General features: G+C 37.8%; 1 non-coding gene across 1 annotated transcript; it reads right to left on the bottom strand.

The window, feature by feature from the left end:
* Positions 1-3088: 3088 nt before the first annotated feature.
* Positions 3089-3195, bottom strand: LOC131636197 (small nucleolar RNA R71). The gene has a single exon (XR_009293979.1). It is a non-coding gene; the product is annotated as a small nucleolar RNA R71 (small nucleolar RNA).
* Positions 3196-10954: the final 7759 nt, after the last annotated feature.

Raw genomic sequence — 10954 nt, 5'->3', positions numbered from 1 at the left:
TTGGTTTGTTGCGTATGCAGCTATGGTGCAGGATTGATGGTGAAACATGAGAGTATGGCTTGGAGATGCAGGGATTTGGACACTTATGCAGGCTGAGATAGGGATGGGACCATGGTGGTCATATGCAGAAAGAGCAGCAAGATTGGACCGTTTTCCTTATGGCTTGGCAGCACTTTGGAATGTAGTGTTTGGCATTTGGACCATTTGAACAAATAATAATAATAACTATAAATAAAATAAAAATTAATCTAAACTCAAAGTAAAAATAATATTAAAACTAAAAATTAATCTAAATTAAAAATAAGATAATATTAAAACTTAATCTAAACTATCTAAAGTTATTTTTTTAATATTTTTTTAATTAAATTTAACTAAAAATTAAACCATGTGAAAATGCGAATGAAATCTATTTTTTGCTGACTTTAGTAAAAGTCCATTTAGATTTCAAAATATGCAAAAATGCGATGATTAAAATACATATGCGACATGACTAAAAATGAAGGAAATTTGTAGGGCAAAAATTGGGGTGCGACAGCAACATTGTACTAAAATAATTTTTTTAAGCGAAATGTGTTTTAATATGATGGATGCAATATTTATTCAATAGATAAGCATTATTTATATGAGGTTTCAATCCTATAAATAAATTGAGTACATCTAACAAGAAAAACTCAATGTTGTTAAATTTAACAATGATTAAGCTACCTACAAACTGATAACACGAATTTATATCATATATTTAGCTTAAATTCCATAAATATTATTAGCATTTTCATTTAATTATATTTTTTTATTATGGTATTATGCGGGTATTTGCGATGTTTCAGGTATTATGTTCGTGTTGAAGACTATTTGTCAAAAGAAGAAGAAATAGAGAAAAATCAATTTAAAAGACAAGTAAAAGATGAAGGTGAAGCATTAGTAAAAGGAAGGGGTGCAAAGAGCAGCTAACCCAGCCCAAAAGGGTGAGCACGTAGCCCACCTAAGGAAGAGAAGACGCCCGTCTTGGGTCTAAAGTGTAGAGAAGACCGAGTAAAGGGGTGGAGACATCCGTCTCCCACTCCCCTTTCCACGTAACATGCCCCACACAAGAGAAGACGCCCGTCTCATGGATTGTAGGCACTTGAGATGCACGTCTCAAGCCACTTTTCCACAACGTCTCTTTTCTGGTCACGCGAACGCGCGCTTTAAGGAGAAAAAGAAGGAACGCGAAAGACTGAAAGTGGAGAGTACTTTGCAAACCTATTCCTATAAATACCAAAGGCAAAGTACTTGAAAAGGGTCCGAATTTCTGCAACGAAATTCTGCCAATTTTATTTTCTGAACGCATTATTTTCTTCATAATTTAATTCTCCGTCATTCTTTTCTCACAGCAATTTCTACACCGGAAATTATTGTGAACTTTCAATAAATCTAACCTTACGTTAGATTTAGTTTTTTTATTCCTTGCTTTACTATTTTTACGCCGAATAATTTTCTGAAGTACGATCCAACCCATCTGTGGTGGAAGTTGAAGTACTCGAAGATTCGAAGTTTAATTAATTCAGATTTTATTATTCAGGTTTCTATTTACTGCTTTAATTATTATTGCATGATATATTGTATGCCAATTAATATGCCTATTATTATGAACCGAACCTATTTATGCATGTTTAACCGTGTCAATATGTCTGGCTAATTTAATTGAGATATTGGTATGTAGAGTAAGTTAACCGTAGGGATCCGAAATAAGTTGGCTTAAATATGTTTAATTAAATATCACTTGTATTTGGTTTTATGTCTAATAAAGGTTAAAATCAATAGAGCGAGAGTTTGAGATCTTTAACTGGATAGTAGACATAGAACATTAGTTTTAAGGATGGCGAAAGCGTATTAAAACTAATTAGAATTTATTTATTTTCAAAAAGTGTTTTTAAACCCAACGCGGGACAGCGAGAGCGTACGTTAGGGAATACTAGCATGATCCGAGTCAACAGAGCGGGAGTTTGAGACTAGGAGATTTAAGTAGGTAACATCTTCATGAAGCGAGCATTTTATTAAATATGATGTTTTCAAAAAGCTTTTCTAAATCCAATGGGATGGCGAGAGCGTACATTACAAGATAGGGTAGTAGTCTAAATCAACAGAGCGGGAGTTTGAGAGGAGGGCTTTTAAACGACATACTTAATAGAGATTTTTAATTATATAAGAACCATAGCCAATGGACCTTCGGATCACCTAAGTTAGACGAAATACATACTGATATCCGTTTATTATTATATCCTTAGGATTAATATTTTAATTTTCCCATTAGAAACAACCAAAGTATTAGTAGCCTTAGTTTTACATAGTAACCTTAGATAACGGTAGATCGATTCATAGTCCTTGTGGATTCGATATCTTTTAAAACTACACGACACGACCGTGCACTTGCAGTTATCAGATTTATAGACACGTAAAGTCGCGATCAAGTTTTTGGCGCCATTGTCGGGGACTATTTAAGTCGATATCGTAACTCTCTGTTACACTGTAGAGACTAGGGCAATTCTGTTCCTTTTCTTTAAGCGATTGTATGCCAAATACTCGTTTACAAGGAGGGGAATTAATACAACGAATTAACGAAATCGAACGTTTTATTAACGTAACACGTCATATTCATCATCTTCCCGAAGTAGAACCAATTCCAGTTTCTCAGGAATTGATCTTTGCTGATCAACCAACCCCGAAGTTAGAGATGGCTGCTCTTCGTCCTCTTAGAGACTATGCCGCTCCTTCACGAGCTGAACCACCCTCAAGTATCGCACCACCTTCGATTGAGACAAAAAATTTCAAACTAAAACCTTCACTGGTGCAAGCTGTCCAATAGAACCAATTCTCTGGAAGCCCCGCAGACGATCGTAATCTCCATTTATCCGTGTTCGTGCAATACGCTGACACTGTCAAAGCTAACAATGTCAGTCCCGAAGCTATTTGATTACGTCTTTTTCCCTTCTCCTTGAGAGATAGAGCTAGAGCATGACTTCAATCCTTACCCTCTAACTCCATAACAACCTAGGATGAATTAAAGAGAGTTTTCTTAGCGAGATATTTCCCTCCTAGCAAAACTGCTATGCTAAGAGGTCAAATCAACGGATTTACCCAAAAAGACAACGAATCACTCTTCGAAGCTTGGGAGCGATACAAAGACATGCTAAGAATATGTCCTCATCATGGACTTGAACCATGGCTGATCATCCATACTTTTTATGGTTGTCTATTATATAACACTAAAATGACCATAGATGTCGCTGCTGGCGGAGCTCTGATGGAAAAACCTCATGATGAAGCATATAACCTCATAAAAAACATGGCACAGAACCATTACCAATGGGGAGGAGAACGAGCCGTTGTAGAGAAATCACAAACCAAAGGAGGAATGTACGAAGTAAATGGTGAAGGATAGAAAAACACTTAGAAAGGGGGGTTTGAATAATTGTGACTTCAAAAACTTGTAAAATAAAAACAATTAACACAATTATTTTTATCCTGGTTCGTTGTTAACGAAACTACTCCAGTCCACCCCCTTAGAGTGATTTACCTCAACTGAGGATTTAATCCACTAATCAAACTGATTACAATGGTTTTCCACTTAGATACCCTCTAAGTCTTCTAGAGTATTCTGATCACAACTTGATCACTCTAGGAAATCACCACTTAGAAAACTTTTAAGTCTTCTAGAGTCTACTAATCTAACTGATCACTCTAGGAACCTTTTACAATCAATGTAAAATAAATGTTACAAAAGTATGAATTGCTTCTTATAAAGCTATAATCACAATTGTGATATTTCTCTTAAGTTCTAAGCTTAACACTCACTAAATATTACAAGAGTTTGTGAGGTTGAAGATGAAGTTAGTGAGCTTTGATTTTGACAGTGTTTCAGTATTTTGGGTAAGAGTTGGTTAGCTGCTTCTGATCAGAACTTCCATATTTATAGGCATTTGAGAAGATGACCGTTGGGTTGCATTTAATACATTGCGTGAATAGTACAGCTTTGCATTTAATGTTTCACACTTTTGTCAACTACCTCGAGCCATGCTTTTCCTGCTTTTATTGACTTTGCCTTTTGTAGCTTCTAACGTTCCTTTTGTCAGTCAGAGATTAGACTTAATAGCCTGTCATCTTGTACTTGCTTCTGGACTCATGATTGTGAATAACAACGTTTGAATATCAGAGTTAAACAGCTTGGTGCAAAGCATCTTCTTGTCTTCTGACTTTGAAGAGCTTTAGCGTGATACCATAAGAACTTTAGTGCTTCTGCTTCTGACTTCATGTTATTCTGATGCTTCACAGTCCATGTTCTAATTCTGCTAGACCATCTTCTGATGTCTTGTGAGAGCATGTTCTGATGTAGCCATCCTGAACCTTCTGAGTCAGTGCTTCTTAGCGCTGATTTGTGCATACTCTTTATATATTTCCTGAAATGGAAAATGCATAGGATTAGAGTACCACATTGTCTTATACAAAATTCATATATACTGTTATCATCAAAACAAGAATATTGATCAGAACAAATCTTGTTCTAACAATCTCCCCCTTTTTGATAATGACAAAGACATATATAATTGATATGAATTTGTAACCAGAATATCAGATGACCAAAGACAATTACACAGTTATAGCATAAGCATATAAATAGAGTGTGTGAATATGTCTCCCCCTGAGATTAACAATCTCCCCCTGAAATTAATACTAGAAGAATTTTATAAATAAAAAAATTCCCTGAGTATTTTTCCATTTCAGTCGAGACTTTCACTTTGCATAGAACTTCATAATATTCAGAGCTTCTGCTTCTTGCTTCCATAGGACAGCTTCAGAGCTTTGAATTTATTCTTTGTAATCCATTGAATCATATCATGCTTGATTGTATCATAACATTCTTGAATGTATCAGAGCATATTTACATCCTAGAATGTATTAGAGCATACTAAACAAAAATGTCAGAGCATGAATGTATCAGAGCAATCTAAAGAACAAGAAATGTATCAGAACATTCTAAAAAGAATAATGTATCATATTATTCTAAGAAGAATATCAGAACATTCTTCTTTCTTCTGATCTTGACGCTTCACAGCACTAAGCTTTCTTCAAATCTTTAAGAACTTGCTTCTTTATAGAATTGCTTTTCCTCATGTATTTGCTTCTCATGCTGAGCTTTTTCAGAACATCTTCAATCCTGCAAAAAATCTCAAAGACATAGAACTTGAAAATAATGTTAGGAATGTTGAGACTTAATCCAGCAACTGATATAATAAACCAAATCAATTATCATGTTTCTCCCCCTTTTTGTCATAACATCAAAAAGCAGTAAAAGATTCAGATGATAAAAGACACACAGAGTGAAGAAGATAATATTTCATTGATTAATATCAGAAGGTACAAAACAAGATAGAAGCAAATGCAAGAAACAAATGCATAGAAACAAAAGGAAACAACTAAGACTAAAACACACTACGACGAGCCAAGCTTAGAGGCTAAGAGGGCCATAAGGTTTTTAATCTCAGTAGTGTCTTCCGTCTGAGTCTTCATGAATGATCTGAACTCATCATGAGTATCCTCGTGCTTGTCAAGACGGGTAGCCAAGTCAACTTGATTCTGTTGAAGAGCCTTCATGGTGTTTATCAAAATAGAGGCAGAAGGTCCAGCAGAAGAAGCATCAAAGCTATTATCCATGACATGAGGAGTCTCAGCAGCTTCTACCATGAGAAAATCATCTTGTTTTTCCTTAACCGGATTTTTCTCAGCAGGATGATTCTCAGCATCATTATTCTCAACATCAGCTTCTGATGCAACAGCATCATCAGTGTACACCGGAGCAGCGATTACAGCATCTGGATTCTCTAAAGCCAGAAGAATGTCAGCCATATTCTGTTGAGGTGTTGGAGCAACCGATTCTGATGGGTATTCGATGCTTGGATATACCATACTTGGTGCTTTATCAGAGGGATTCTCTCTAAGCCAGTTGAATATAGACTGAAAGTCTCCAGTCAGAACGTTGCACTGAGGCTTCCACACAACCAAAGCAAGAGGATGCACTTCTCCAAGCTCATCAAAAGATTCCTTCTCTTCAAGAGATTTCCAGCTTCTGATGGGAAAGAAATAGCTTTCTTCAAAATCCCTAAGAGATCTAGAGGGACCAGGAGCATCAGCCATACATGCTTCTTGAAGCTTCAGAAAGTCAGAATTAATCTCTCTTCAGAAAGCTCTCTAGAGATTCTCATAAGAAACATAATCCACCTTGGCATTATGTGCTACCTTCATTGCATATAAACCTGTTTGTACCTTAAGCTTTAAGAATTCAAAACGAATACCAACAAAAAGTTCATAAGATTTGGTTTTGAATTGGGTGGTTGAAGAGTCTGGGTTCAGAATGAAGTAGGGTTAAGGTTCTCTATCAAGAGAAAGCAATGATTTTGCTTCATCCTCAGAATCCAAGACTACAAAAGCTGGGTCAGGACGAGGTCGGGACGAGGTTCAGAAAAGACCGGAGGTTGAAATACCTGCCTCGAAGTTTGACCTACCATAGAAGCATTGACATACATTGGAGAGAAATTCTCAGGTAACCAAAATTCTGGCCAAGTAGAAGGTGGCTTCTGAACAAATGAAGGGTCAACAACAACAGTTGCGACTTCGGAAATAACAGTCCTCTGAGGTGGATCAGTCCTAGCCATCAATACTTGCATCATCTCAGTAAGCTTAATCATTCCTGATTTCAACTCATCAATTTCCATTCTGACTTCCATGTTATGTTTCTCTTGGTCTGCCATTCTTTGTCTGACGGCAGCTCTAGTTTCGTATCAGTGTTGAGGAAACATCTTGGCAATCAACAGCTAACTGGGAGAATGAACAACTGAAAATGAGATCTCAGGCAACCTGGATGAATGCGAGAACTAAACAATGACATGCAATGATATGCAATGCAAGATGCACACAGGATATAAGATTCAACCCTAGGTCAAAAGTAACAGGATCAAAGGTTCGACGCCTTCTGGAAAACAGCAATCCGGGTATGATGAAGGTAACATTTCTAGTCCCATCCTAAACCTCACGGGTATGTATTCTAGACACAAACAGGATGTCCCTAATGGTCGCCCAGAATCCTCTAGTCGGACACCTTGCGATCTGCACTAAGGGTGCAGGGCAAAGGCATCGTCGAGAGAACTGAATCCGGGTTGTGGTGTCTCATGTCTCCTCATACGTGTCAAGGGCCACGCGATTCGACATGAGTATCCACGCTAGCCTAAGTGTATACTGGCCTGGGGATTGGGCCTTTATCTCACAGTATCATCCCACCCACCAGAAAAACAACAAATTTGGAACAATATATATACAGAACAACAAATAACCAGAATATAACAGCAAATAAAGCAATATATACAGATATACAAACAAAGCATAAAAAAACACCCAAAGATAAAAACAAACAAGAGTTAGAACTGACACTCAGGATGGGCCTAGCAAAGGTCAATCTGTCCCCAGTGAAGTCGCCAGCTGAAACAATGGGATCGAAATCATCAAAATGAAATCAATGAAGTCGCCATCGATTGTTTATTTATCCCAAAAATGGGAAAGGAAAACATCAACTAAAACCTATAAAGAAAACAAACAATGGTCTTACGACCCAGAGATACAGGTAAGGGTGTCGGTTACGCAAGGAGAAGGGGTTAGCACTCCTCTCGTCCATCGTACTCGACGGGATCCGCTCTTGTTAGTCTAAATCTAAGGGTGTTATCTAAAAATCTAAACCTAAAACTAAAGGGAAACGCGCGAAGAAAGAAGAGAAAAGAAACACGGGGAAAAGAAAGAAAATATATACAAGATTGTGCTCGTTCAGGCCCCGCGACCTAATGCCTACGTATCCCGATTAAGGAATCAGAGCAGCCGTAGTTCGGCTCAAAAGATTTTGTGTGTGTGTGTGATGTTAAACTTCGCGTTCCACTGCTGCTCGACCTTTGGAGACTCACACAATTGTCGTGGAACAGAATTAACATGTGCATAAAATAAAATAAAAGAAAATCGAACAAAACATTTTGAAAGGAAAAGAAAATATAAAAGAAGAATACATACAAATAAGTAGCTAAAAAGGAAAATAAACAAGTTAAAATATTTTTGTATTTTTTTGATATGAAAATAAAATCTAAACATTGTTGGTATTTTTAAGTGTAAGAAGCTAAAACAAATATTAAGATAAAAAATAAAATAGAGGAAAAATAAAAGATATGGGCTTAAAAACAAATCAAAATGGAGGTGTAAAGAAGGATAGAGGCGCTGGGCCCATCAAAGCAGGCCCAAAGAAAAACTAGTCAAAAGCCAAGGGGGTGAGCGCTGAAAAGGGTGTGCAAAGAGAAAGCGGATTGGGCTTCTAAGACACTTAGCCCAAACACACTCAAAATGAAATAAACCCTAATGAAACAAGAAAAGGTCTGTGCCTCCTTCCTCAAACTTGGCTTCCACCTTTCCCCTGCAATCTCTCAATCTCAATGTCGACTTATTCTCTCCTCACGAACCGCAACAACAATAACAACCTCCATGGCCGCCCTCTCTTCATCTCTTTGACCGTCCATGTTCATCTTCTCAGATTTAAACGCAACAACAATCTCCCTCGTCAAATCTCTAAATCAAAAACCAACCACAAAATGCCCTCTATTCTCTATCTCCTTCGCCTCAAACCTCCTTCGAAGCTAAAAGTCCTTCAATGAAAACAACGCACGAAAATTTCCCTTTCCTTCTCACTCGGTTCTCAATAACGAACCACAATAACAGTGATTTCACAGAGAATCAATTAACGACGATAACATAACAACAGCAATTAAGAGGCATAACATTGAAGTATAGCATCACAACAAACAAACATACAATATAGTATTGAAGTATAGCATCACAACAAACAAACATACCACATAATATCATTCAGATTTGAAGAGGAGTGGATTACCGACGGCGACGAGGTTTTCGCCGGAAATTGTTGAGTATGAATAAATGAAGAATCGGAAGAAGAGAAATCCAGAGATATATGCAGCAATCCAGGTATATGCATTCCTTTGACTTCTTCTAAGAATTCCAATTCAGATCACGCACGGCTTTGAACTTCATCTGCAAATCAGTTCGTCTTGCGTGAATGTGTTACTGTGAGTTGCAATGGAGAGAATCTGACTTTGACTGAAGCTTCATTTGTCATTCACTGGAAAAGGATTGTTGACAACATTTGGAGTACGAGCCGTGAAATCTATCACCTTTCATCTGACCAACTCTTGCACTCTAGTCTTCAGTGCGTAACAATGCTCTAAATCATGACCAGCAGCTCCTTGATGGAACTCACAGTGGAGATCAGACCTGAAGTTAGCTGGAAGAGGATTCAGAGGAGTAAAAGACCTTATGGTAATCAAACCTAGCTGAACCAAGTGAGGATACAACTGAGTATAAGTCATTGGAATAGGGTCAAACTGAGTTCTATTCCTTGCAGCATGATTCTGACTAGTATTCTGATGAGGAGCTTGGACAGCAGCTACCTGAGGTTGACCGTAATGTTGAGCTCTCTGTCGAGGTCTTTCAATAGCACTGGTTTCACCTTCTTTTTTCTTTTGGAAGCCCCCAAAAGGTTTCTTTGAAGAATCAACAACAACAGACACTTTTCCTTTCCTAATTCCTTCTTCTAGCCTTTGACCAATTGTCACCAAATCAGTGAAATTTGAAGACACACTTCCAATCATCTTCTCCCAAAAGAAAGGAGAGAGAGTATCCATGAACAAGCTAGTCAATTCCTTCTCAGACAGAGGTGGTTCAACTTGGGAAGCCAATTCTCTCCAACGTTGAGCATATTCTTTGAAAGATTCCTTTTCCTTCTGAGCCATGTTCTGAAGTTGACGACGATCAGGTGCCATGTCCAGGTTATACTTGTACTGTTTCATGAATGCATCAGCTAAATCTTGGAAACTTTGAACACAACCCTTTTCTAAACTCATGTACCACTTTAGCGAAGCACCACTTAAACTGTCCTGAAAGCAATGAATAAGAAAATTCTGGTTGTTGGTATAAGCAGTCATCTTTCTGTAGTACATGGTCAAATGACTCCTCGAACAAGTATGCCCCTTATACTTCTCAAACTCAGGAACTTTGAACTTGGAAGGCATGACAAGATTCAAAACTAGACCCATATTATCAACATTCACACTAAAGAAATTACTTCCTTCCATAGCTCTTAGTCTATTTTCCAATGCCTGATATTGTTCACGGACTTCTTCAACTTCACCATAATCTCCTTGACTAACACTTCGAGAACCAACAGAACAGTAGTCATAGAGAGGATTGTCATAACGAGCTGGAACAACTTGAGCAACACTATGAACAACAGGTGAAGGTTCAGAAAAGACTGGAGGTTGAAATACCTGCCTCGAAGTTTGACCTACCATAGAAGCATTGACATATGTTGGAGAGAAATTCTCAGGTAACCAAAATTCTGGCCAAGTAGAAGGTGGCTTCTGAACAAATGAAGGGTCAACAACAACAGTTGCGACTTCGGAAATAACAGTCCTCTGAGGTGGATCAGTCCTAGCCATCAATACTTGCATCATCTCAGTAAGCTTAATCATTCCTGATTTCAACTCATCAATTTCCATTCTGACTTCCATGTTATGTTTCTCTTGGTCTGCCATTCTTTGTCTGACGGCAGCTCTAGTTTTGTATCGGTGTTGAGGAAACAGCTTGGCAATCAACAGCTAACTGGGAGAATGAACAACTGAAAACGAGATCTCAGGCAACCTGGATGAATGCGAGAACTATACAATGACATGCAATGATATGCAATGCAAGATGCACACAGGATATAAGATTCAACACTAGGTCAAAAGTAACAGGATCAAAGGTTCGACGCCTTCTGGAAAACAGCAATCCGGGTATGATGAAGGTAACATTTCTTGTCCCATCCCAAACCTCACGG

The sequence above is a fragment of the Vicia villosa genome, unplaced genomic scaffold (assembly GCF_029867415.1).
Source record: "Vicia villosa cultivar HV-30 ecotype Madison, WI unplaced genomic scaffold, Vvil1.0 ctg.001659F_1_1, whole genome shotgun sequence".
In the NCBI taxonomy this organism is placed as follows: domain Eukaryota; kingdom Viridiplantae; phylum Streptophyta; class Magnoliopsida; order Fabales; family Fabaceae; genus Vicia; species Vicia villosa.
This window is presented reverse-complemented; position numbering and strand designations above follow the sequence as displayed.